At 40.0% G+C, this 27,396-nt stretch overlaps 1 protein-coding gene across 5 annotated transcripts in view; it reads left to right on the top strand.

Annotated features, from left to right (window-relative positions):
- OSBPL6 (oxysterol binding protein like 6) overlaps positions 1 to 27,396 on the top strand; it is a 206,828-nt gene that overhangs the window by 61,513 nt on the left and 117,919 nt on the right. For 4 of the 5 annotated variants that reach the window (XM_089916623.1, XM_089916625.1, XM_089916626.1 and 1 more), the window contains exon 2: positions 27,073 to 27,265. The exons of the other annotated variant lie outside the window; for it this stretch is intronic. The gene's annotated coding sequence lies outside the window, so the exon portion shown is untranslated. The remainder of the gene's footprint in view (positions 1 to 27,072; positions 27,266 to 27,396) is intronic. 5 annotated transcript variants of the gene reach the window in all.

Below are 27,396 nucleotides of genomic sequence, written 5' to 3'. Positions count from 1 at the left end.
ATTTCCTTCATTCACAGTGTGATACCTGGGCCTGGGTTTAGGGGAAAAGTGGGGACAGATTTCGATAAAGTGAACTAATTTGGAGGAGGGGGATGACAGAGGAATGGTTCAGTCTAAAGTCCTGTAGAGCTTTCCTTTTCAAACACCCTGTTCTCACTAAATTCCTCTGTCCTCCCACTTGTCAGTGTTTCCTCCTATATGATAGGACTTAATTGTTAAAAATGACCTTTGAAGAAGTCATCTGGTCCAGAATCCTTGGGATGAATCTGTTCAAGCCTTGGTGTTCACATCATCCTGAGGTTTGACCTTGATGTCTGGTTTCTCTGCTACAAGAGGTGGCAGTCAGGAACTGGGTAAGCAGTTGAGAAGCGAAGCTCCTTGACTTGGTGGACCACACGGGCAGTTACATGGTTTTATGGACATTGGGAGGCTTTTCTCTTTGGCAGAAAAGCTGTACAGCCCTGTGATGTTTTAGAGAAAAAAAAAAAAAAAAAAAAAGCAAAGAGCTGGTGTTTAGAGAAAGCAGCATAGCCTCTTAGAGAAAAGATCCTTTCTATGGATAGGAGATGTTAAACTGTAAGGGGAAATATAAACTTAGAACCTAACTTTAACTAGAATGTGAAGGTTTTGCTAACAGGATGATAGCTGGAGGGGGCGGGGGTTTAGCGTCAAGCCTTGGTTTTTCTTGAATCGACCAGCCCTTTAACAGAGGTGTTGTGCAATGTTCTTTACCATAACAAAGGAATAAGAAGTGGACAGTTTCAATCATGATTTTGTTAAGTAATTTCATATTCAGCAGTTCAGAGGGTCTTCCTAGGGCCATCCTGAAATCCAGCGGTCGGCAGGGTTAACAGGCACTTTTTTTTTTTTAAGATGTTTTTTTGATGTGGACCAATTTTGAGAGTCTTTACTGAATTTGTTACAATATTGCTTCTGTTTTATGTTTTGGTTTTTGGCGGCGAGGCACACGGGATCTTAGCTCCAGGGAAGCCCTATCCATATTTTTGACTTATCAGTTCTATTACTGTTTTTTTCAGACAGGAATTATTGAAAAACGAGTGTCTACACTTCATGTTTCTGTTGAAAGAAATATGTTAATGTTCTCTTCAAACATTCAGGATGGGATGTGGTCTGTTAGTAATTACAAATCTTCATTATTATTAATTTTCTATATTTATTTATTACCTTACAGTTTAGAAGTTACTTTTATATCCATTGCCTTGCTTGATACTTAGCAACAACCCAGGGTTGTTTTGAGTGAGGTGTGCAGGGCTTGTTATCTCCAGCTTGTAGATGTATAAAATGAGGTTCAGAAAAGGTCCGGAGACCCAATAGCTACTAAGTAGTGGAGAGAGGATTTAAGTTCTAATTTTTTTTTAAAGACCTGTAGTCTTTAAAAAAACATTGGAACATTTCAAACGTGTACAAAGTAAACAGAATAATAGTATGGTGAATCCCCATGTACCCATCACCCAACCTCAACAATTAGCTGTATAGTTTTGACAAATGGATATACCTGTGTAATTTACAGCCCTATTATGATAATTCCATCTCCCAGAAGGTTCCTTCATGCCCCTTCTCAGTCAGCTCCCCATCCATCTTAGGTAACCACTGTTCTGATTTGTTTTTCACCTGATATTAGTTTGCTTGTTCTTGAACTCTTCATAGGAGTAGAATCTCTCAGTCTGGCTTCTTTTGTTCAGCATCATGGCTGTGAAGCTCTAGTCTCATGACCTAGAGTTCAGTGCTGTTGGTTCAGATGGGAGCTATATCTTCATCTCATGGTTACAGAAAGATGATTCCCTGAATGATACCCTGAGAAAACCCAGGCTCTGGCCTCATCTCATTATTGTTTGAGCTCACGTAGAGACATGAACAATTTTTCTTTACATATGGAGGATCCATCATTCTCTTCAATGACAGCTGATTCTGTTCTGAGGGTTGGTGTTGGAGGAGGTGCTTACCATGAAATAGTTTGCTAACTTAGTCATTTGCTTCTAAGGCATGCATCCTCACCCCTCAGGTCCTCAACTAATTTCTCCTAATGTATCTGCCTATATGTTCTTGGCGCCCTCTTGATCAAACTCCGTTTGAGGCTGTGCTGAGTTTTTACAGTCAAGCACTGATAATTGTAAGATCCAGAAAGTCATTTACCTGTCTCGTCATTTATAATTAGATTACTTAATGGTTCAGTTTTGCTAATTAAGTAGAAGAGAAATGATCAAAATAGTGTTTCAATTACTCTATCCAGATCTTGCTTTTCATTTCATTTTATTTATAAGAAATCAGTGAGAACTCAGTAGTAGAATTAGATCCAAATGTGTTTTTCTTCTGTAGGGAATTTTCTTTGAATTCTTTAACTCAGTTATCTCTGTTTTAGGTTAGAAAAGGCCAACATAGACCCAAAAATTTTTAAAAAAGCAGAATGACTCTTAGCTTTTAGGAAAGAAATGTTTAAGAATTTATATAGGGAAGGCTCATAAGTAGAGCAGTGAACTCAAGGAAGGACTAATGTACAGATGCCTCTGGCTCCTTTGACAGGCAGCAGTTTGTTTCCCAAAGAAAGTTTACACACTGATGCTGCTGAATGATTAGTAGTTTCTTTAATTGATTGGAAAGAAGAGAGCCTGAAAGGTCAAAATAACTTTGACTTTATTCCCTTCTCTGTGTGTTTTAAATTTGAGTCGATACTCGATGCCTCGTTTCCCCATACTAAACTCTTGAAGGATGTGACTGGCTTCTGGTAATCATAGCAGCCATTGATGATCATTGCTGAGGTCCCATTCATTCACTAGGAGATAGAGAATGGCATTCTTCTAATTCTAACATTTTTCTTCAATTATTAGCCTCTATGAAGAGAAACTGTTTTGTATCAAGGCCTCAATATCCTGAGGGGTATGGCTTGTAATAGAAAAGCAGGGTAAATGCTGATTCTTTGCCTTTATTTACCAGTTTCAAAATGAGTTGGTTAGCTGGCCTCCTCTAAAGGTGACCAATAATTTTTTTTTTAAGATATGGTCACCTTATCTTTGATAAAGGAGGCAGGAATGTACAGTGGAGAAAGGACAGCCTCTTCAGTAAGTGGTGCTGGGAAAACTGGAAAGGTACATGTAAAAGTATGAGATTAGATCACTCCCTAACACCATACACAAAAATAAGCTCAAAATGGATTAAAGACCTAAACGTAAGGCCAGAAACTATCAAACTCTTAGAGGAAAACATAGGCAGAACACTCTATGACATAAATCACAGCAAGATCCTTTTTTGACCCACCTCCTAGAGAAATGGAAACAAAAATAAACAAATGGGACCTAATGAAACTTCAAAGCTTTTGCACAGCAAAGGAAACCATAAACAAGACCAAAAGACATCCCTCAGAACGGGAGAAAATATTTGCAAATGAAGCAACTGACAAAGGATTAATCTCCAAAATTTATAAGCAGCTCATGCAGCTCAATAACAAAAAAACAACCCAATCCAAAAATGGGCAGAAGACCTAAATAGACATTTCTCCAAAGAAGATATACAGATTGCCAACAAACACCTGAAAGAATGCTCAACATCATTAATCATTAGAGAAATGCAAATCAAAACTACAATGAGATATCATCTCACACCAGTCAGAATGGCCATCATCAAAAAATCTACAAACAATAAATGCTGGAGAAGGTGTGGGGAAAAGGGAACACTCTTGCACTGCTGGTGGGAATGTAAATAGATACAGCCACTATGGAGAACAGTATGGAGGTTCCTTAAAAAACTAAAAATAGAACTACCATACAACCCAGCAATCCCACTACTGGGCATATACCTTGAGAAAACCATAATTCAAAAAGAGTCATGTACCAAAATGTTCATTGCAGCTCTATTTACAATAGCCCGGAGATGGAAACAACCTAAGTGTCCATCATCGGATGAATGGATAAAGAAGATGTGGCACATATATACAATGGAATATTACTCAGCCATAAAAAGAAATGAAATTGAGCTATTTGTAATGAGGTGGATAGACCTAGAGTCTGTCATACAGAGTGAAGTAAAACAGAAAGAGAAAGACAAATACCATATGCTAACACATATATATGGAATTTAAGAAAAAAAAAATGTCATGAAGAACCTAGGGGTAAGACAGGAATAAAGACACAGACCTACTAGAGAATGGACTTGACGATATGGGGAGGGGGAAGGGTAAGCTGTGACAAAGCGAGAGAGAGGCATGGACATGTATACACTACCAAACGTAAGGTAGATAGCTAGTGGGAAGCAGCCACATAGCACAGGGAAATCAGCTCGGTGCTTTGTGACTGCCTGGAGGGGTGGGATAGGGAGGGTGGGAGGGAGGGAGACGCAAGAGGGAAGAGATATGGGAACATATGTATATGTATAACTGATTCACTTTGTTATAAAGCAGAAACTAACACACCATTGTAAAGCAATTATACTCCAATAAAGATGTAAAAAAAAAAAAGATCATAATGAACTTGGGGATTTAAACACATTTGATATGTTTCAATCCATTTGCAGTAATTATTTTATTTGATGATCAAATTGTCCAGTGTTTGGCCAGGGGAGCCTCTTCCAGTTGGCTTCTGAGCTGCATGTATGGTATGTATGTATGTACCTATGCATGTATGCATCAATCAATCATCCATTTATCTATATTTCTATTTATTTATAATATGGTCCTGCTGGTCTTTGATAACAAGATGTTCCTAGCTCATTGTACCTTTTGTTTCCAGACCTGAAATCAGCCGCTTCTCCAAGGACTTCTGGTTCCTTTTAATGGAAATTGTATTTCAAGACACAGTATTAACACTAGCGGTGGTGATCGCTACTTGGTTTGTCATTATTTATAGGCCTTTTCAGAGGATAAAGTTAGGAAATTTTACCTTTACATAAACTGCTTCGTGAGTTCATACTGATAATTCTAATTCAGATTGAAGATTATGAAAAAATGATGATTAGGTGGAAAAGAATGGGGTGAATAAGCAAGGGCTTGTAAGACAATGTAAAAGGCGCTAACGAAATAATTAATGAAATTATGGAAAATAGAACTGCAGAGGGATCTTAAAATAGAAATGAAGCTTTGAAGTTTCATTGGTCTGTTTTTCTACCTATTCCTTTGCCCTTTCATAAAAGCTAAGTTTGAACCTGTCTGAGTAGAGAATAGGTTCAGGAAGGTGAATCTCAAATATTAGTTACTGGCTTCAGCAGTATAGAAATGTCTGGAGGCCTCGATGTGAAGTGATTTGTGTGAAGTGAAGAGATCAGAAAACAGATTACAGCAGTTCAAACGGAAATTTTGTATAGAGCAAATTTCAACTTTAGTTGACCCTCCTGCAACTGTTTTCTCACTTTGAACTTTTCCTTGGAAAAAGGCTTTTATCTCTAGCAGTGAGAAATTTGGTATGTGAAAACAGGGCAAAGTTAACTGCCGACAAACCCCTTACACGCATGGTGGTTCTGGTTTTCCTTTTTGGTCAAAAGAGCTCTTGGTCATCGTTTTTGTCAGATTTCTCCTACTGATCTTAACTTTAATGTTGTTGCTGTTATTATTATTTAATGAGAGGCAATATGTAGGACATTTTGACTAGTATGTTGTATTATACAGCGTGGAGGCAAGAAGCCCAGGCTTTAGCATCCCCAGTTTAGTCTGGAAGACGTATGTGTTCATGTATACAGTCAATATCTAAGGCAAAACATTGCATGTATGCATGTTATCATAATTAGAGAAACTTGAATTAGTTTACTTACTCCATAGGGAGATTCAGAATTAAATGCAGAGGTAAATTTCTTTTTTTGCTTTGCTAGAAAAACTCTGCCCATACATGTTTAAAACGCCATTCTTGGGCTTCCCTGGTGTTGCAGTGGTTGAGAGTCCACCTGCCGATGCAGGGGACACGGGTTCGTGCCCCGGTCCGGGAGGATCCCATGTGCCGCGGAGCGGCTGGGCCCGTGAGCCATAGCCGCTGAGCCTGCACGTCCGGAGCCTGTGCTCCACAACGGGAGAGGCCACAACAGTGAGAGGCCCGTGTACCGCAAAACAAAACAAAACAAAAAAACCCCGCCATTCTTGAAAGTATGTCTGTTTTCAAATTGAATATCTACAGTAAATGAAATAAATATGTTAAATATCCCCAATTCTTTGAGCATTAAATTTTCTTTAATGCATGTTGCAAAAGAGAATTGTTTTGGATGGGAAAAAAATGCAAATGTCATCGGCTTTTAAGGTTAGTATTTAAATGTTAGCAAAACTCCATTTCATTATTATTATTTAGAATCTGTCTCCAAGGGGAGCATTTCATGAATCAGGATACATAAATGAAGTGTTATTGTGTTTCTTTAAACTTAGTATTCATTTTTAAAGAAGAAATGTTAATATTTTGAAGTAGACATCAGTGAAATGCAACGTTATAAGGACAGGTTTCCTTTCAATATTTCAACAAAAAATAATGTAATAGCCTCCCTCTCTAGGGCTATGGGATCCAATGGACTAAAGATGGAAGAGACTGGCCTTCATTAAAATTAAAACCTTCTACTCTGTGGAAGACAATGCCCAGAGAATGAGAAGACAAACCACAGATTGGGAGAAAATATTTGTAAGAAACGCATATGATAAAGTATTGTTATCCAAAATATACAAAGAATTCTTTACAAACTCAGCAATAAGAAAACAAACAACCTGATTAACAAGTGGGTCAAAGACTATAACAAACAGCTCACCAAAGAAGATATATAGATGGCAAGTAAGATGAAAAAAGATGCTCCATTGGGCTTCCCTGGTGGCGCAGTGGTTGAGAGTCTGCCTGCCAATGCAGGGGACACGGGTTCGTGCCCCGGTCCGGGAAGATCCCACATGCCGTGGAGCGGCTGGGCCCATGAGCCATGGCCGCTGAGCCTGCGCGTCCAGAGCCTGTGCTTCGCAACGGGAGAGGCCACAACAGTGAGAGGCCCGTGTAAGGCAAAAAAAAAAAAAAAAAGATGCTCCACATCATATGTCCTCAGGGGAATGCAAATTAAGACAACAATGAGATTCCTCTACACACCAATTAGAAGGGCCAAAATCCAAAACGCTGATAACACCAAATGCTGGTGAGGATGTAGAACAACAGGAACTCTAATTCATTGCTGGTGGGAATACAGAAATGGTACAGCCACTTTGGAAGACAGATTGGCAGTTTCTTACAAAACTAAACATACTCTTACCATACAATGCAGCAATCACACTCCTTAGTATTTACCCAAAGGACTTGAAAACGTATGTTCACACAAAAGCCTGCACAGGGATGTTTATAGCAGCTTTGCTCATAATTGCGAACACCTGGAAGCAACCAAGATGTCCTTCAGTAGGTGAATGGATAAATAAACTGGTATATCCAGACCATGGCATATCACTCAGCACTAAAAAAGAATGAGCTATCAAGTCATGAAAAGACATGGAGGAACCTTAAATGCATATTATTAAGTGAAAGAAGCCAATTTGAAAAGGTTACATACTGTATGATTCCAATCATATGACATTCTGGAAAAAGCAAAATTATGATGACAATAAAAAGAACAGTAGTTGCCAAGGGTTGGGAGGTGAAGAGGAATGAACGGGTGGACACAGAGGATTTTTAGGACAGTGAAAATACTCTGTAAGATACTGTAATGGTGGATACATGTCATACATTTGCCCAAACCCATAGAATGGACAGCAAGAGTGAACCATAATGTAAACTATGGACTTCGGGTGATTATGAAGTGTCAGTGTAGGTTCATGAGTTGTAACAAAGGTACCAGTCTGGGGCGGCGGGGGGTGGGGGCGGATGTTGATAATGGGGAGGCGCTGCCTGTGTGGCTGCAGGGGGTATATTGGAAATCTCTGTATTTTTTCCTCAGTTTTGTTGCGAACCTAAAACTGCTCTAAAAAATAGTCTTAATTTTTAAAAGTTCGTGGAAAAAGTGGTACAAAGAAATTAGAACTTTTGAGTTTCTGTATCTCTCACTGTTTCTTGGGATTAATGAATTGGGAAAATATAAAATAGAGGTGGTGAATCAAATACAGCTGAAATTCGGAGTTGGAGAAGGTATGTCTACATCCCATACAACACCCAATATACCCAGCACCTGGTACTTGATTATCCCTTGTTTTATCAGAAGTTCAAGATTCAGTATTTTGTAGATATAGTTCCAAACTTATAATGGAAATGAATTTTAAAAATTAGATTTTTTTTTTTTTTTTTTTTTTTTTTGCGGTACGTGGGCCTCTCACTGTTGTGGCCTCTCCCGTTGTGGAGCACAGGCTCCGGACGCACAGGCTCAGCGGTCATGGCTCACGGGCCCAGCCGCTCCGCGGCATGTGGGATCCTCCTGGACCAGGGCACGAACCCGTGTCCCCTGCATCGGCAGGCGGACTCCCAACCACTGCGCCACCAGGGAAGCCCTAGATTTATTTTTTAACCTTTTTTTTTTTAAAGCTGTTATGAAATGAGAACTAGTTCTATAATGGGTTTCTCCAAAAGCAAAGTGTTAGTGTGATCCTGGACAAAAGTACACATAGAATAGTCTGTCAGAGCTGGAAGGAGCTTTGCCATCATCTGGTTGCCTCACATCCTCAGTTTATAAATAAAGAGACCAAGCCTCAGCCATGCTTCTCAGTGTCTTGCACAGAGTGACACACTTTGAAGCAGCAGAGCTGTGACTAGGCACCCAGACATTCAATCCCTGGTCAGTGTGTTTTCAGCTGTATTGGGATGCTTGGTGATTGCGTCTTTCTCTCTGTCTTCCACATCTTGGTTGGAAAGCTTAAGGGCTTGCAGAGATACTGAAATATATATGTGTATGCATTATTCAGAAGAGGCACAGAAAATTCTCAGTATCTTCTAAAATGATGATGATAAATTTAAACTTGGCTTCAGGATATCAGGAAGCCTCTGACAGTGTAGCCTTTTGGCAAGTGCTTTTACCTCTTTTGCTGGCCAGAGTCACACTAAGCCCATATTTAGAATAAAAAGGGGGACTGTGACATGGTAACATGATGCTCAGGGAGCTCTCCGGTACAGGTGCGGGGCCTCCTTTCCTTATGACCAACAGTTGTGTTGGGACACAATTCGCGCACTCTTCTTTTTTTTTTTTTTTGGCCACACTGCATGGCTTGTGGGATCTTAGTTTTCCGACCACAGATTCAACCAGGCCATGGCAGTGAAAGTGCCGAGTCCTAACCACTGGACCTCCAGGGAACTACTTTTGTACTCTTCTAACTCATGAATGCCAGTTGCTTTGCTCCGTAAGATCTTCCAGTTATTCTTGAGTTTTGGAAATTATCTAACCAGGGGAAAGTAAAATCCCTAAACATGAAAAAAAAGTAAATTAAGTCCTTGAAATTACTTGATCATTCTGTCATGTAAATGTCCAAACTGACCATCACATCAACTCTGTGGATTTATAGGACATCATCTCCTTTTAAGACCTTATAGCAATTCACAAATGTTGATTAGTGAGTACTGACCATATACCTCCTTGCATGCCTTGTGAATTCTGTAAGGAGATTGGAAACAGTTTTGTCTCAGAGTAATAAGGGCACATTTCACAGGTGTACTTTTTCCATCAGTGCCATGGGGAACAGGACCGATTATACGTAATTTCTGAACTGTGTGACTTTGAACTATGTGGATGATGAGGACTCTTTAAACACACAGAATTTCATGGCTTTCAACATGGTAATAATTGGGTTTAATGTATTCAGTCTAGAGGCAATACTTGCTCATAGGTGCATTTGTGAGGCCCTCCCCGCCCCAAAATAATTTCATAATCTCCAAGGGGTCCCTGGGCCTTCGGTTGGGAATCATTGGTGTAGACCTCCAGGGCGTGTGAAGACTGTTATCAGTGGGGCACAGTGTTTTGTTTTTGTTTTATATTTTACTTTTTAGAGTTTTATACTGATTGTTTCTTTTAAAAAAGTGTGTGTGTATATGTAAAATAACTAAATACAGCCCCAAAAGTTTGTACAGGACACTTTAATTTAGTTCATGCCGTTTTTCAAGTTCCAGGATTGAATAATTGTCCCACAGCTGTATTAGTGGTCATGGACTCTTTTCTGGTGGCTTTGACTTAGAAAATTTAGGCCAACTTTTGTAAGCATAGCAACATCTTAGTGGCTAGTGTGACCTAGGTCAGCATTCTTTCCCCTACCATTGACCTAAATCTGACAAGACTGAAGCACGTATGCAGTAGACTGAATGTGTCCCCCCCGAAATCCATGTTGAAATCCTAACCTCCAAGGTGATTGGAAGGTGGGGCCTTTGGGAAATGCTTAGAGCCCTCATGAAAGGGATTAAGTTTCTTTATAAAAGGAACCCCAGAGAGCCCCTCACCCTTCGACCTTGTGAGGACACAGGGAGAAGATGGTGGTCCATGAATCAGGATGGGGGGGTTTCACCAGACACTGAATCTGCCTGCACCTTGATCGTGGCCTTTGCAGCCTTCAGAAGAACCACGAGGAATAAATGCTTTTTGTCCAAGACCCGCAGTCTGGTATTTTGTTACAGCAGCCCGACAGACGTGGATGATGCTCTGTATTCTCAAACCTTTCTCTTCCCTTTCCTTTGTCTCTTGCTCTTCTTCTCTCCTTTATTCTTTTCCTCCCCTCTCTCCCTTCTTTTTTCCCTTCCTTCCCCACTTTGTTCTACAGATACTTGAGCACCGTGTAGTCTTGGGAAGCTTACAGATTAGTGGTTAAAACATGTGCTTCAAAAGAAATCACAGAAATCTCTAATTGCAAACTGTGATAAAGTGCTGAAGCAAAAATGTGGGTGCTGTGAGACTGTGACAGAGAGAGGCAGCCCTGCCTGCAGGATCAGAGAACAATTCCCTGGGGAGCTGACAGTTGGGCTGATTTGGGATTAACTAGATGATAAAGAAAGGGAAAGATGTGTTTTCCAGGCAGAGAAAACAGAACGTGCTTAAACAATTAAATGGAAGAGCGATAGACATGCTGTGGGATGAGGCAAGGGCAAATCACACCAAGGTTTGTAGGGCCTGCCTGTTCAGAATTCTGGTTTCAATCCTAAGAGTGGGTCTTACGTGAAATGCTTTTGTATGCCCAAGCGATTCAGGGACCACATTGAGCCCAATGAACCACTGTATACATGTTCTCTGATTTTCACGGGACAGTGCTAACCCCACAGCTCTTTACTGCTTCTATTAGTCTACCAGGGCTGCCATAACAGAATACCACAGACTGGATGGCTTAAACAACAGAAATTTATGTTCTCACAGTTCTGGAGGCTACAAGTTCAAGATCAAGGTGCCATCGGGGCTGCTTTCTTGTGAGGACACTTTCCAGCTTGTAGACAGCTACCTTCTCACTGTATCCTTACATGGCTTCTGTGTGTGCTGGGGTGGGGATGATTGATCTCTGGTATCTCTTCTCCTTATAAGGACACTAGTCCTATCAAATTAGAGCCCACCCTTTGACCTCATTTAACTTTAATTACCACCCTAAAGGCCCTATTTCCAAATACAGTTACACTGGGGGTTAGAGCTTCAATGTATGAACTGGAGGAGAGGGGAGCAGGGGAGACACAATTCAGCACATAACACCGACCTATCACAATCTGGAGTGTGACTTGTGATGATTGTTCCCAGGACCATACCTCATGATTTACAGTGGGCAGGTGTCTTAGAAGAGGACAGACCGTAAAGCTCTGCAGCATTTGAGCTTCTCCCTTTGAATACCAGTGAAAGAACCAAACAGAAACAGATCCTGTCAACTCACCATACTCCATCACAGAAGCCCCACGGAAGCCACGAAGCTGGGGGTTGATCACCTTGCTGCGTCTCTAAAGTGGGCATAGCTCTTGTTGGGGGACAGATGGTGCTCAGTCGCTGCGATGCTGCAGGTCAGCAGGAAAGTCAACATGAAACCTTAACACACAGAGAGAGAATGAGAGTTCTAGATGCAACCCTCAGTCTTGTGACTTCAGGTGATAACAGTTAGCTTCAAGAATCATGTGAGACCTGCTATATTTAACAAGACCACAGAGGAGAAAACTATGAAACTAAAGTAATCCACTGTTCTTGCCCTTTTTGTGAGAACAATGATAACTATTGTTAACTACATTCAGTTGTGGGGCTCATGCTTTTTCCTGGCTCTTTTAAATTAGTGATCCTTCGAAAAGTCACCTTTAGAAAAAGATCCTAGGGAAATGAATCAGCATGTCATTCTCAAGGGTATTTTCTGGGTACGTTGGTAGATATGGCATCGGCAGGGCGGTGAACACTCTAGAAAGGGGAAGCTAGAGAGAGGCATGGCTATTTTTGTTTTTGCCAGTGCATCGCAAGCTATCAGGGCAAGGCTTATCATTTTCTCCCCAATGACATGAGTTTATTGATTATGTCTGTACTTTTCCCACTTTACCTCTTACATATTCTTATTATAAGATCCTATAATAGGATGAAATTATATAGGATGAATTTCAATCTATTATAGGTTGAAAGGGTCAATGAAAGAAAACTTAGAATAAAAGAAGCCCTATCCTCCACTCTACTGGTAGATATAGTATATGTAAGTATAAACAGTACTCTCTTAAGTGTTTTACAGCTCTTCAGGCTTCATAGGTGGTGGAAAAAGTGAAAACCTGGAGAAAAGAACATTTGGCAGGAAACCTGAGGCAGAGAGAGGTTCTATGATGTGATAGGCTAATAAATTATCAAACACTTGCTCTGTATAAGACTCTGTGCTCGGCATTCAAGGGCATAGCAAGATGAAAAAAACAACCAAGGAATTTACATACTAAGTTAGATTAGCTGTAAACCTAAGCAAGATATAAAATGTCAAGTAACTGAAGAAAAGTACAGATGAGATGTCAGAAGGTGGTATATGATTTATTGCCAAATGATTAGTACTACCAGTGAAGAGACTTTCTGCAGTAGCATCCAAACTCTGTAACAATGAGAACCATGCTTGCAGTGCTTGGCATCGTGGTAGGCGTTCATTGGAATGAACGAATGAGTGGTGTTTTTGCTTATTTGTTAAAAAGGTTCTAACTTATGTATAGCAAAGTATACAGATTCTGAAAGTAGACTCAATTAATTTTCTATATCTATGTCTATGCACAAAACTATCTCCAGATGAAGATATAGAACATTTTTGGCACACTGGAAGGTTCTTTCATGCCTCTCCCGGTCTGTACCACCCAACAGTAAGCACCGTACTGACTGCTGTCACTGTGCATTAATTCAGCCTGTCCTTGAACTTCATATAGATGGAATTGTACAGTGGTTCTCTTTGGGCTGAGATTCACCCATGTTGTTGCTTTAGTAGTTGCAATAGCTTTCATCTGTAGTTGATTTTTTTTTTCATTTCTGTGTATTATTCTTAATGGACACTTGGGTTTCAAGTTTGGGGCTATTATGAATAAAGCTGCTGTGAACATTCTCAGATTTGCCTTTTGATAGACATAAGCACTCACTTCTCTTGAACATATATCCGTGAGTGGAATTTCTGTGTCACAGAGTATTATTACCTTTAGCAGACATTTTTTCTGAAGTGGTCATATCAATTTACATTCCCACCGGCAATGCAAGAGAATTTAAATACAGATTCTGAACTGTTTTATAGGTTTCAGTAAAGTGTATTCAAAACGTATAAAGACTCTGGTCATTCTAACTTGAGGGAGGGAATGAGTTTTTCCCAATGTTAGTATTGCTTATATTTCCAGATTCTGAACCCTCACGGCCACACAATGTAGGCATTCAGTCAGTATATGAGTGGGTCCTGAGATACGTCCATAGCTCAGGAAAGAAGACAAATAACAGCAGAGCATCGTGGCAACCAGTTATTTAATTCTGACTTTTATACTTATCAAGGCTCCCAGCTTTATCCCTGGTCAGTTTCATGATGCCATTCATTCCACAATCCTAATTGAGAGTCTGCTCTATGCCAAGAACTCTTGTCCTTCTGTTGCGGCTGAATAAAATTAAGAGTGTCAGGCAAGGCCCGTAATAACACAGGGGCTGGTGCCGGGATGGATTCATGACCAAAGCTTCCCTCCACTCCTTCCTTAGGACAGGTTGTGGACTGCACCATGAGAGGAATCTCTGATAGGGCCCTGCAGCAAGGTCGGGGGTGGGCTCAGGTCAGGTCTGCACCAAGTAGGACAGGAATTAAGCATGATTGCTTTCCGGTAAATTCCTGTTTGTCTCTCTTATCAAGGAAGATCTCTTGTTTTCTTTTTGTGGGGAAGGGGATGAACAAGGAAAACCACAAAGCATGACCATGAGTTAAATTTGAGTCTGGATATATATGTAGTGTGACTGTTGGACAGACCTGCTTTAATAATAAAAACTGACATCGAGCAGCTCCTACGTACCAGCTATTCTTGTTCAGTCCTCAACCCTATGAAATGCGTACTCTTAGTCACTCCATTTCACAGATAAGGAAACCAAAAAACAGAGAAAAGACATAACTCTCCCAAGGTCACACAGCTAGAGAGGGGCAGAGAGGAATTTGAACCTAGATGGTTCCAGAAACTGGGCTCTTAGCCACTTAACTGCCTGACAGTTACCTATTAGTTGTGGTTCTTTGAACTCTTAAATTCATAGTCTTTATTTCTAAGAGCCTCATAGAAATTGGATATTTGACGAACATTTCAATGATTTTTGCATGTAATTTCTCACTGGGATGTCAGATTTGTAGTCTGAAGAAAGTACAGTCAGCCCTCATATCCGCAGGTTCTGCATCTGCAGATTTGACCAACCACAGATCGAAAATGTTCAAGGAAAAAATTTTTCAGAAGGTTTCAAAAGCAAAACTTGAATTTGTGGCGTGCCGGCAACTACAGGCATACCTTGGAGGTATTGAGGATTTGGTTCCAGAGCACTGCAATAAAGTGAGTCACACAAATTTTTTTGGCTTCCCAGTGCATATAGAGATTATGTTTACACTACTGTAGTCTATTAAGTGTGTAACAGCATTATGTTTTAAAAAACGATGTACATACCTTAATTTAAAAGTACTTTATTGCTAAAGACTCATAACCATCACCTGAGCCTTCAGTGAGTCAATCTTTTTCGCAGTAGTAACATCAAAGATTGCTAATCACAGATCACCGTAACAAATATTATAATAATAATGAAAATGTTTAAAATATTGCGAGAATTACCAAAATGTGACACAGAGACACGAGGTGAGCAAATGTTGTTGGAAAAATGGCACCCAAAGACTTGCTTGACACAGGGTTGCCACAAACCTTCAATTTGCAAAAAAGGCAGCATCTGCGAAGTGCAATAAAGTGAAGAGCAGTAAAACGAGGGAAGTCTGCTTGTATTTATGTAGCATTTACATTGTGTTAGATATTATAAGTAATCTAGAGATGATTTAAACTGTATAGGAGAGTGTGCATAAGTTATATGCAAATACTACACCATTTTATATAAGGGACTTGAGCATCTTAGGATTTTGGTATTCGCAGGGAGTGGAACCAGCGCCCCACAGATATGGACGGATGACTGTATGACCTATAGAGGTATTAGAATAATCCATAGATCTCAATTTTTTTTTTTTTTTTTTTTGCGGTACGCGGGCCTCTCACTGTTGTCGCCTCTCCCTTAGTGGAGCACAGGCTCCGGACACGCAGCCTCAGTGGCCATAGCTTACGGGCCCAGCTGCTCCGCGGCATGTGGGATCTTCCCAGACCGGGGCACAAACCCGTGTCCCCTGCATCGGCAGGCGGACTCTCAACCACTGCGCCACCAGGAAAGCCCCATAGATCTCAATTTTTAAAAAGAAAAATTTAAAATCTAATATCAGTTGATCTGAATCAGAAGGTATGTAAACTGGCAGCCAAATATACTACTCAATAACGTCTGTGTATTTTTATGTAAATTATGTGTGTATGTCACGAGAACTAAAGAATATCTGAAGTCTGAAAATTTATGAGTTAAAAAATCTCTACATAATTAACATTTGGACATCTCTCATAGGATATGTGCAGTACTAGATCCTGAATATATATCATCTGTAATCCCCAAAGCAACTCGAACTAGGTTTTGTTTGAGCCCAAATCCCCATTTCTCAGATGAGGACGTTGAAGATCAGATAGGCTGAGTAACCTGCCCAGTTTCATAGCTAAAAAACATCATAGTTAAAACTGGCATTTAAAGTAAGCCTGTTTAACTCCAAGCCCCGTGCTCTTTCCATGATGCCACAGATTTCCACTTGAGCCCAAAGGAAGCACTCAATTTCAAAGAAAATTGCTGTTTATGTGATATCATAGTCTACCCTGCTTTCTCCATCCATTTTTTTTAATCCATCTATGACATCAAATCAAATTCCCAGAACAATTTTGAATTGTAATGGATGGCATTGTTCACTGTCTCAGCATTTTAAAATTTATTCTGCTTTTACTGCCAGTATCATCTATCTAAATACAGGAAGCTTTAGTCATAAGAATGTTAATAGGCCTGATTTAGTTGTCAAAGTTTTTTGTGGTCTGATGAGCAAACAAGTGGAACTGTGGAAACCAAATAGAAATCTAGATGAATTGATACAGCAAGAGGCCTAAGAAATGGGCAGCTTGAAGTAATTCCATCAAAGTAGCATAGGAGGTAAAAGAGACTGGCTCAAAGAGAAATCAGGCCAAGGTTATTCAGTTAAGCCATGTATGGAAAACTGGAAAAAAATACAGATTACATATACATATGTATATGCAAATACAGGTTACAGATTACATATACAAGACTTACACTTGTTTAGGGTCTATTTTATCATTTCAAACCACTGTATAATTTATGGTGATGCCACTGACAATGTATACCAATTCGTTAACAGATTTTAATATTATTTTGACCTCAGTGTGTATGTGGTGGACATATTTGTACTGTAAAAGAACATATAGTGATTTTATAGTTATTGTAAAAGTGCTTAAGTTAAAACAGAGTCTCCTGCTACCTGCCCGAAGGATTCAATTGCCATTCCAGTAATCTGAGAGACACCAGCAACGTGATATTGGAGACTGAATGTTCCAAACGTCATTGATATGAAAACCATCTCAGGGAGCACACTCAACAGAAAACTTCCTATTAGCACGACTCTGAATCCAGACGTCCCTATAAAAATGTTCTTCATCTGGGTTTAGGACTTAAGTCATCTGTTCTTTCAGGATTTGGGGTTTCAGAAAATTACTTATATTTAGGAGTGCATATTAAAACTCATGTATGTAACAGTTTGTGAACTGAGTCGGCAGAGAAGTGTCATCTGTGAATATAGGACAGTGGGCAGCTGTTCAGTGGTCTGGCAAGAACATACCAAGCAGCACAGCCCTGGAGCATCACCCCAGAGTGAAGTCAGCCTCTCTTTTGTGATCCAAATAAGTGTTTCAGTTAGCACCATTCAAGTAACCTATTAGGACTAGTGAACTTCTGCCCAAGCTATATCAGACTGCCAGGGTTTAGGGGTTCTTTTGTTAATCTTTCCCTCTCTTGGCACTTGTGGGTTCTGTTATTTATCAGATTCTCTGATTTTGGTCCTTGAATATTTAGAGTTTAAGGCACATTAGATGTGATGATTGAAATTATCACTACGTACACAGGTCTCTAGGGCTCTTTTCCAAAGCCCAGAGGCAAGTAGTGTTTTGAGTCTATAGTAGGGGAAATACAGGAAAGCTATCTTATGCTTTCTCTAACTTTGGAAGTGTATTATCGGTTATATAAGTGGGAGGGAAGCTTTTTAAGCACCACTGTTAGTAGTTGTTGACAAATCACCAGTTGGTAAATGTTAATGGTGGTTTCTTTGCCCTGGGAGCAGCATTAAAATTCTCATCTCCCGGGGCTACCCTGGTGGTCCAGTGGTTAAGACTTCACCTTCCAGTGCAGGGGGTGCGGGTTCGATCCCTAGTTGGGGAGTCACATCCTAAGATCCCACATGGCCCAAAAACCAAAACATAAAACAGAAGCAATATTGTAACAAAACTCAATAAAGACTTTAAAAAAAAATTCTCATCTCAACTTGCTTCACAAGAAAACAAATCTTATTGCATATCTTTTTAACTGAAGCCTTTCTTCAGCAAAATTTGTGTGAATGCATGTTCTGTCCATCTGGTTTCAATGATCAGTCACAGCGAGCTTTAGCACACTTTAGCATACTTCTGGTATACATTAGCGAAAAGTATGGGCACACTGCCATGTGCAGGTGTGCCAGGTGCAGTTGTGCTTACAGAGATGGAGCAGGTGTGAGTGTTGCCTGCAGAGGCCATCCATTCTGGGGAATGAAAGACATGTGTGTTAAAAACTCTGATCAAGATGGACTGAGGAAAGTCCAGGAGGTGCTGAGCAAGGATTATGAAAGTTAAGAACCTGGAGAATTGCTTCTAGCTGAGCCATAGGAAGTGGCTTCATGTCATCCACACAGGGTTTAAAGGAAGGATGGGCTTTAGACTTTGGAGATGTAAGGAAAACTATTTTCTTTAGAGGAAACACATAGAATAGGCAAAGAGTGGGTATGTTTGGGGGAGTTGCAAGGATTTGTGTTTAGTAGATTTCAAGGAGCCTATCATGGAAGATGAAGTTGGAAAGTTGGTTGGAGTTAGATCATGGAGGACCTTTAATACTAGGATAAGGAAATGGGGCTTTATTCTCTCCTTCCTTAGTTTCAGATATTAACTCAAGTGTTTTACCTTAGGTCTGATTATCAAGTATGATTATTCATAAAGAGTACAATGATCCTTTTGGCAGTTTGCTGGAGAACAAAAAATACTGTTACGCAACTGCAGTATGTGTCTGGGTCAAATGGCTTTTTTTTGCTGAAAATTTTCCACAGAGGCTGTGCCAAATATGTCACATAATCCTATCACTCAGATGAAAGTCAGCTACATCACTACGGCGTGCACTTATTTTGATTCCTCCCTAGGTTCAATGATGTTAGGATTTACATTTCACACCTTTTTTTTTTTTTGACCAGGTGGGTGGTGCTAAAATGCCTAATACCCCATATGTCTGGCAAGTAAGCTGGTTTGTTTGAAAGCTGAGTCATTAAGCTCCTTTATCTTTCTTCTCAATTTCCTACTTAGCATTTTCCCTTCATATTGGGCACTTCATAAGCAATGAGGTGGCTCATTAGTTTGCTGCCCAGGAAACAGCAACTCTGTTTTTCTCTTTTCCTATTCAAAGGAATTATTTTAGTCTACTTGTGGTGTGCCTTGGAAATATTCTGAGCTGATAATTTTAGCTAGTGGAGGCAAAAGGAGAAACATCTGAAATTATCACGTAGACTTGGAACACTTTTCAGTTCATAAAAACATTAGTGAAAAGGGCCATTATTGTTAGTATTCTCTGGCTAATTAACTCAGTTGACTAAAGCTTGAGGCTTATGTGGCAAGGTCCATTAGTTTTGCTCTCTGATTATCTCTTAGAGCCACTGGTCCTGGCCATTGATTTAGAAAATAATTATAATAACAACAAGCACTTACATAGTACTATACACATGGACTCATTTAATCTTCAGAATAATCCTGAAGGGTAGGTACTGTTATTCTCTCCATCATTACAGATCATGAAACTGAGGCATTGAGAAGCTATGTCACTTGCCTGGGGCCCCATTACTGGTAATTGACTGAGCCAGGATTTTGAACCTAGGCACTTGGGTTCCAACGTCTTTACTCTTGACCTCATTAAAATCCAAGGATGTCCCTAGACTTAAGGAAACATAATGTGTGTCTAAATATTTAAGGCTATTTATTTTGTATAGTATGAAGCTTTGAATTTAAGAAATTTCAGACCAGTGTATGATATACAGACACCAGAAATCTATTTAGCATCTTGTTTGTTGTCCATGCAGTGTTGTGCACGTGGGCAAGGCTTCACAGAGGTGACATTTAAGACCTGAGCCAGGACTTAAAGGATGCTCAAGTGCTCAACAGGCAGAGAAGAGCATCACAGGTAGAGGGAATAGCACGTGCAAAAGGCTTGAGGAGGTGAAATGGCATTTGATGTGCATGTTTGAAGGAAAGTATGATGTTCACTGTATGTAAAACAGGGTGGAACATGAAGAGAGTGACTAAGATGCAATTTAAGGTTGCAGATTGTACCCTGATGAACAGTTTAAAAATTGTCCTATCAGGCAGTGACCTTTTTTTAAATCAAGGGCTCACAAATTTTTGTATCCAATTTCAAAAGGTTCCCAGGTGCTCTGTAACTCACCTGTAGGTCTGTAGAGTCCTTCCCCCCAAGCAGTAGAGAATAATACGATCCAGTATATATTTTAAGAAAGATGACTCTGGTGCCAATGAAAGATGGCCTGGGAGGAGAGAATGATTGGAAGCAGAGAGATCGCAGGGACAGATATAAAAAATCTAGCTGAGATGACAAAAAGAGAGCGATGTCTCTGAAAGATACTTAGGAGATGGAAGTGAGAGGATCTGGGCTGAGTTAAATGGAAAAGTTGCACATAAAATAGTTAAAAGTAACTGTCGTTTCTAGCTTGGTTTAGGATAGATAGTCATGTCATTAACAAAAACTAAAGGAGAGGAAAGGGGCAAGAGCAGAAAGATTATGGGCTTGATTTTTAGACCCACTGAGTTTCAGGTGCCCATGATATATTCCAATGGAAATGTCTGGTAGACAGTTGGAAATGCAGTCTGGAAAAGAAGTTAGCATTGGATAGAGAGAGATTCAGCTGTCTCTAGCAAATGGTAGGTTGAAGCCCTCTGGGTGGGTCAGGACCACCCAGGGGAGCCCAGACTGAGAAGACAAGGGCAGAGGAGGAATATCCGGAAAAGCTGGCTGCGGAGACAAGACTTGGGAGCAGCAGCAGCATTATAGCGTTTGAGCGCTTCCTGTTCTGAACACCGCATACATTAACTGGCCTAATCCTCAGACACCTCTGTGAAAGGGCTACATTTTACGCATGAGGACCCCGAGGCACAGAGAAGTAAAGTAATTTGCACAAGGGCACAGAGCTAGTAAGTAGCTTTCAATGGTAAATTAGTGGTAGCCTCATTAAGTTGATGTGATTGAATTAAGATAGTTTTTGTCATAACTGTTTTACAGATTTAAATATAGATTGGTAAGCTTTGATGATAGTATTTCCTTAATTTTCCCCCTGCTCTATCAAGTAAATATAGTATGATCATCAGAATTCATGAAGAAAGTATGATCTGAGACTTTCATAAATTTCCAAATTCCTTGGCTTTTTCTCACATGAGTATTCTGTCAAGATACATGCATTTCTTAAACATATTTTTATTTAATAGGTTAAGTTTTCCCTGAAGTTTTCTCCCAATTAATAAGAATTTTTGGCATTAATTGGAGCACTTCCTGAAATGGTTTCATGAGTCATATTTTCATATTTCCACTTAGAATATACGTTGGACTCTCTTAGCAGTGATCTGAGACATCATCAAACTCTACATTCTTATTTTAATTTACCCAAAACATCTCTTGTCTCCTTGAATTCATCCCTTCCTTAGAATATCTTCATTTTATTTTCCCTTTTATCAGTACACCAGCAGTGGAGATTTTTCTTGGAGCCCATTTTCTCAGTGGTTTTTTTATTACTTCATCAGTTATGCACACCAAGGAGGAAAGAACGATGAAGCCACACCAGGTTGACACAGCTGGACTATCTGCTAGACTGGAGTCAGCAGACTACAGTCCACGGGCCAGATGTGACCCCTCACATTTTTGTAAATAAAGTTTTATTGGAACACAGCCATGCTCAATCATTTACATATTATCTGTGGCTGCTTTCCTGCTACAAGGGCAGAGTTGAGTAGTTGTATTAAGTGGTGCAGTGCATGACCCACATAACCTAAAATAAACGTTTACTGATTTGGACCTTCACAGAGAAAAGTGCTGACTCTTTCTCTGTAGCATACTACTTTTGGAAGATTAGGAATTGTCAAAGCATATTTATAGTGCTTTAGAGTTAAGACAGTTCTCTTTTAAATAAAACTAAAGAAAATTTTACTCAGCTGAATAACAGAACCATTGAGTGGTTTCTGTAATATTTGTTCTTTGGGTCTAAAACAGATACAGTCAAGGGAATAATGAAACTGAAGACTCCTTTAAGTAATCTAGAATCAGAATTCTTAACTGTATGATCAGGCATCTGAGTTTTTGTCAGTTTTAACAGAACTGTTTAATTTGGAAGAATTTCTTTTTCTTTGAATGCTCAGTAGATGCCAGGTCTTTCCTTGTGCTCAGCTTTTGGGATTTGCAGAAATATTACATTTCCCTACCCTCAGAGAAATATGTCTCAATTGGAACCAAGTTAAATACAAACCAAAAAAAATCTGGAAAAATTGACCTAGATCATAGATATGTAACAGAATGATAAAAATATGTTTTGTGTTGAGTACATTATTTTAATTTATTAGCATGTTGACCATATCTTATGTTATGCTTCAATCACATTTCTGAGAAAATGGATGTGCTTTCTTTTCTTTTTTTTAATTGAGGTATAGTCGACATACAGTATTATGTAAGTTTCAGGTGTACAGCATAGCGCTTCACAATTTTTAAAGGTTATATTTCATTTATAGTTATAAAATATTGACTATGTTTCCAGATGTGCTTTATTTGCCATTATTTTTGTTAAGCCAAGAAGTATGTGAGGGCAAATGGGATCACATTCTGCTCTGTCAGATACAAGTTCTTCACTTGTCCCTCGTGAATGGCCACTCTCCTCAGTAGTTCTCCCCTCCCTTTTTGGCTGCTGTGGCTTCTGAGGTCCTCTCTTGCATCTGGGTTCTCTTTCCTGCAATTTCTTCTCCAGGATCTGCCTCCCTGGAGCATGATCACATGACTCCCCTCCTCTAAACTCCGCTCCTGTTCTCTGTAGCCCACCCAGCAAAATCTGGTCTTTCACCAGCATTGGAGACCTTCCACGCTGTTTCAAACCTACTCTCTGCTTTTCTTCCCCCACTGTCCTTTTTTGTACCCTGAACTCTGAGTACTGTGACTACAGTCTGCACTTTCCCATCTCTTGATTTTCATACACATTTCCTCACTGTTTGAAATGTCCTTTAACCTCTGTAATATATGATAGGACTAATGAGATGAGATAGATTTCCAGGTTAAAAGTCTGCTCTTCAGGGCTTCCCTGGTGGTGCAGTGGTTGGGAGTCCGCTTGCCGATGCGGGGGACACGGGTTCGTGCCCCGGTCCGGGAAGATCCCGTGTGCTGCGGAGCGGCTGGGCCTGTGAGCCATGGCTGCTGGGCCTGCGCGTCCGGGGCCTGTGCTCCACGGCAGGAGAGGCCACAGCAGTGAGAGGCCCACATACCGCAAAACAAAAACAAAAAACAAAACAAACAAAAAAAGTCTACTCTTCAGTTATTGACAAGAAAGCTATAATGTGAAAGTACCTGGAGTTTGTGGTTTTCATCTTCAGGAAGTTACCTCAGCACAGCGCGTTTCCATAAACTCTTTTGGGCTGTAGCACTACAGCTGTGTTCTCCAGGGCTTTAGACATAGTGTAGAAATTCTCAGCGTAACTGAGATTATCACAGGTAGGGAAAGAGAATTCAACTTTTTTGTCTAAACCTTGCTGCCAGTGAGAATAGCAAAATAATTATCTCTTCACCAACTAAGGTATTTAGTGGAGACAGTAGACAAGGTAAGCAAGAGAATGAAGAAAGGTCTTGCACCATGTCTTGGGCTACAGTTTTCTGGGAAGGCAGTTTAGGATTTTTAACCCTAAATCGGGACCAAACTTTCTTCGTGGAAGTGATGTGGGCATTGAATCAAAACCGTGGGCCACATACTGTACAGAAAATAGTCAAAAGTGTCTCATTTCTTATTTTGTTGTGAAATAGACTTTGCTATGTAGACTGCTAACTTTGTGTAAATATACTCTTCTGGTTATGCTGGTTGTCTTTACTATTTTAAGAATCTTTTCTTTAGTATTTTACAGAGTGATGGAGCTTGCTTTATCTTGCCTCTCCATTTTGCATTCTCTGCATTGACTTACGCTACATGGGACAGTCTAGTCCTTGGTAGGACATATCATGTGCTTGGAGGGGCTTGAATAATGCATGGAATGTGTGGGGAGTGTGCTGGACAAGAACATGGTGTCTAGTGGGCAAAATTCAGGCTGTGGGAGGATTAGTCACACGACTCACAGGAAAAATTCTGTTGCAAAGATAATGGATCATTTGCTTCCTGAATGAGCCATTTGGAAGGAACCTTTGCCAAATCACTGAACTCCACTGAAGAGATTTTGCAGAGACTCCTACTCAAGTACTGGCTCCTATAAAAGACTTTGTTCGAATCAACCTTTCTAACCTTTAATTTAATAGCTCAGGAGGTGGGGCGTCAGAAGTCTCTTTCAACTGCAGAGGGTATCATTAAGTTAGAACATGATTCCTTTTGTGTGTTTTGATAAAAACCAGATAAATGTTTTCTTTTAAAGCATCAATTTTGATTAGAGTTTAAAAAAGAAACTACCCCTTTCCTTCTCTCAGTTTATTTTTTAACGAGGGCTTTAAGAATTAATCTTCAGGGCTTCCCTGGTGGCGCAGTGGTTGAGAGTCCGCCTGCCGATGCAGGGGATGCGGGTTCGTGTCCCAGTCCGGGAAGATCCCACATGCCGCGGAGCGGCTGGGCCCGTGAGCCATGGCCGCTGAGCCTGCGCGTCTGGAGCCTGTGCTCCGCAACGGGAGAGGCCACAACAGTGAGAGGCCCGCGTACTGCAAAAAAAAAAAAAAAAAAAAAAAAAAGAATTAATCTTCAATGTGTATTGTCACAAGGAATAATCAGACTTGAACTTTATAAGCTTAGCACCTTTGGACTTCTGCCCCGTATGCAGTTTATGTGCAAGGTAAAACAAGGTCTTTTACAGTTTCTAATTAAAATAAAGTTTAGTTGCCACTTGGTTAACTGGTTTTTGAATAAAACTTAAAAATAAAACTTAATATATTAGTCACCTGGAAATTTGGAATTTGAATGCGACAATAGAAATCTTTCTGTCCTAGTCAAGTCTTTGAAGTTGTACTGAAGTGAATATTCCTCATATTTCTGGCTTCAGTAACTATCAGGGATGATTGATTACATGTGAACCATGTATTGATAGATTGGTAATTTTTAATGCAGAGCGGTCAGCCCCCCTGAAGGTTATAGAAGGCACCAGACTTTATCATCATGGTTGTTGTCCTTTTGAAAATTTCGCAGACTGTCCATATAAACATCAATTATAGTCTTAGAACCAGCCAAAACCCTTTACAAAGCACATATAAATAGAAACCTTGTAAAATTCACTTTTTAACTCTCACACTTATGCTGTGCAAGGAACTAAGGTCTGGTCCCTGTTTCCGGAGTCAACACAGTCTGTTAGGGGAGATAAGAGGTGTAAGCAGCAAGAAAGACCAGGACAATCTCACATTAGTTAGAATTGACCCAAGTGCCAGATGTGATGAGAAGCTCCTTCTTTCTAGCTGGGAAAATGGATGAAAGAGTCGGAAGTTGTGGTTTTGAGCTGGGCTTTGAAGGATGTATAGGCAAAGACTGTGTGGGGAGAGAGATGAGTGAAGGGGAAAATGATCCCCAGGCCAAGGTCTGATTTACACAGGCTGGAGACAGGACACGCACACAGCGTGTGTCCTGTGGGAGGGGAGGGGGTCCTTAGGTGTGACTAGCAAGATTCACCCTCCCTCCTCCCTCCCCTCTGCTGCTGGATTGGAGGAAACCATTACCCCGTGGTCCTCTATTCTCCCTCACCTTCCCATTTGCTATTACAGGATGGTAAGAAGTTATGGAGAATAAGACTAGGGAAGAGGAATGGGGGTGGGAGTGTGCACAAAGAACTGCAGTAGAGCACAGGGGGGCTCTTTACCATATTCTTTTTTTCCCCCCTCTTTCAGTGTTCTTCCTTTTCCTAAGCTTGGCAGAATTCATCATAGGGAAGAGCAAAGAGAAGGTGGATAGGGCAGTTTCTGTAGCTGGCTGTTCATATTCAGTCTGCCTATAATTATATGAGATTAAAGAGCATGCACTGAGTAGTGTTTGCAGAAAATAAACATATAATGCTGAGCATACAGAAATAATCTTGGTGGACCCTAAGCCTAGTTTTCTATGTCATCATCGTAATCATCAATTTTATTTAGGAGTTGTAAGATGCACAGAATTTTCTTACAACACAGTAGAGATCTTGAAAGCTTTTTTTGTAGAGGTAGAGGGGCATTTAGAACAAACTTTTTTTTTTTGGCAGAAAAATGGCACTTAAAGAGCAATCACAGCATAAAATACCCAGTAGACATAAATCTTTTGCACTTCTATTAAGTCATAATTTTTCAGAATGTGTGTGTGCTTTTTCTTCTCTATAAGTAGAAAGAGAAAAAACGAAAACAGAATGAAGCAGTAGGCTTGAAAAATAATCAAACCTGGGGAGTAAGTTTTAAAGCTGCCTTGTGAATAAACAAGGCTGCTAAAGAAAGGTCTATGGCTTGAAGGAAAAAACTGCTGCCACATTGCAGGGTCAGATTTTTTTTTCCTTTCTCTCTTTGTTTTTTTTTAACTTAAAGTGAACATGTTTTATCTTGCCATAAAATATTGTTTCTTTGCCTTCTGAGAAATTATGTCAGGTTGAACACTATGCTTTGCCAGTATAGTCAGCTCTTTGTGCTAGAGGATCGTTCTAGGAGTTTGGCAGTAATTCTGCTCTGTTAAGACAAATTAGAGACTAGTAATGGGTCTTTATCTGGGTATTGGTATTGTACATTTATATGCATGTGTGATGGAACCACTTCATAGTGACTGTTTTAAAAAACTTTTTGAGGTTTACATTTAATTAGAGGTTTAAACATGTTTCTGAAAAATATACTTCGTCTCCTTTTAGAAAATATTTGCTTTATAAATTGAGAGTTTTCTTACTCGCAGCTCTGGGTAAGATGTAAATGATACCTGCTACTGATTGCCAAGGAGCTCAGTGGTTGTCTTTGAGATTACGTAGATTGAGCAAAGGAGGTAGAAAGCAGGGGGGCCATCCCTTACGAACTTTCTCCTCAGAAGATAAAGTGGGAGGAATTTTCTGTTAGCCACAGATGCTCGTGAAAGGTCTATGGAGATGTATCTATACAACTGTAATCTCTCTTTTTCAGCCTCTGTGCCTTCCTGCAAAAGATCAAGAGAAGGAAATCAAGGAGCCACTCTTATAACTTACCAGATAACCCCAGCAGGCTCAGTAGACAGACCAAGTTCCCAGGAAAAAAGCTACAGGCACTTGAGGATAAACTGCTTCCAACAGCTTTTACCTTAAAGCTGACCTGGAAGGCTTTGACTCCCAATTACAAGGTGAGTTAGGAGAATGCAAGTTTAAAATCAAAAGCAGGGTTAGATTAGGCAATGCTTAATGATAGCAAAAGATTATTGAGATATTACCAAATCACAGGAACATGTTTCTATTTTTTATGTATATATCAGAT

Source organism: Delphinapterus leucas, chromosome 8 (assembly GCF_059928025.1).
Source record: "Delphinapterus leucas isolate spDelLeu-1000000601 "Yukka" chromosome 8, BTC_Dleu_Yukka2, whole genome shotgun sequence".
Classification (NCBI taxonomy): Eukaryota; Metazoa; Chordata; class Mammalia; order Artiodactyla; family Monodontidae; genus Delphinapterus; species Delphinapterus leucas.
This window is presented reverse-complemented; position numbering and strand designations above follow the sequence as displayed.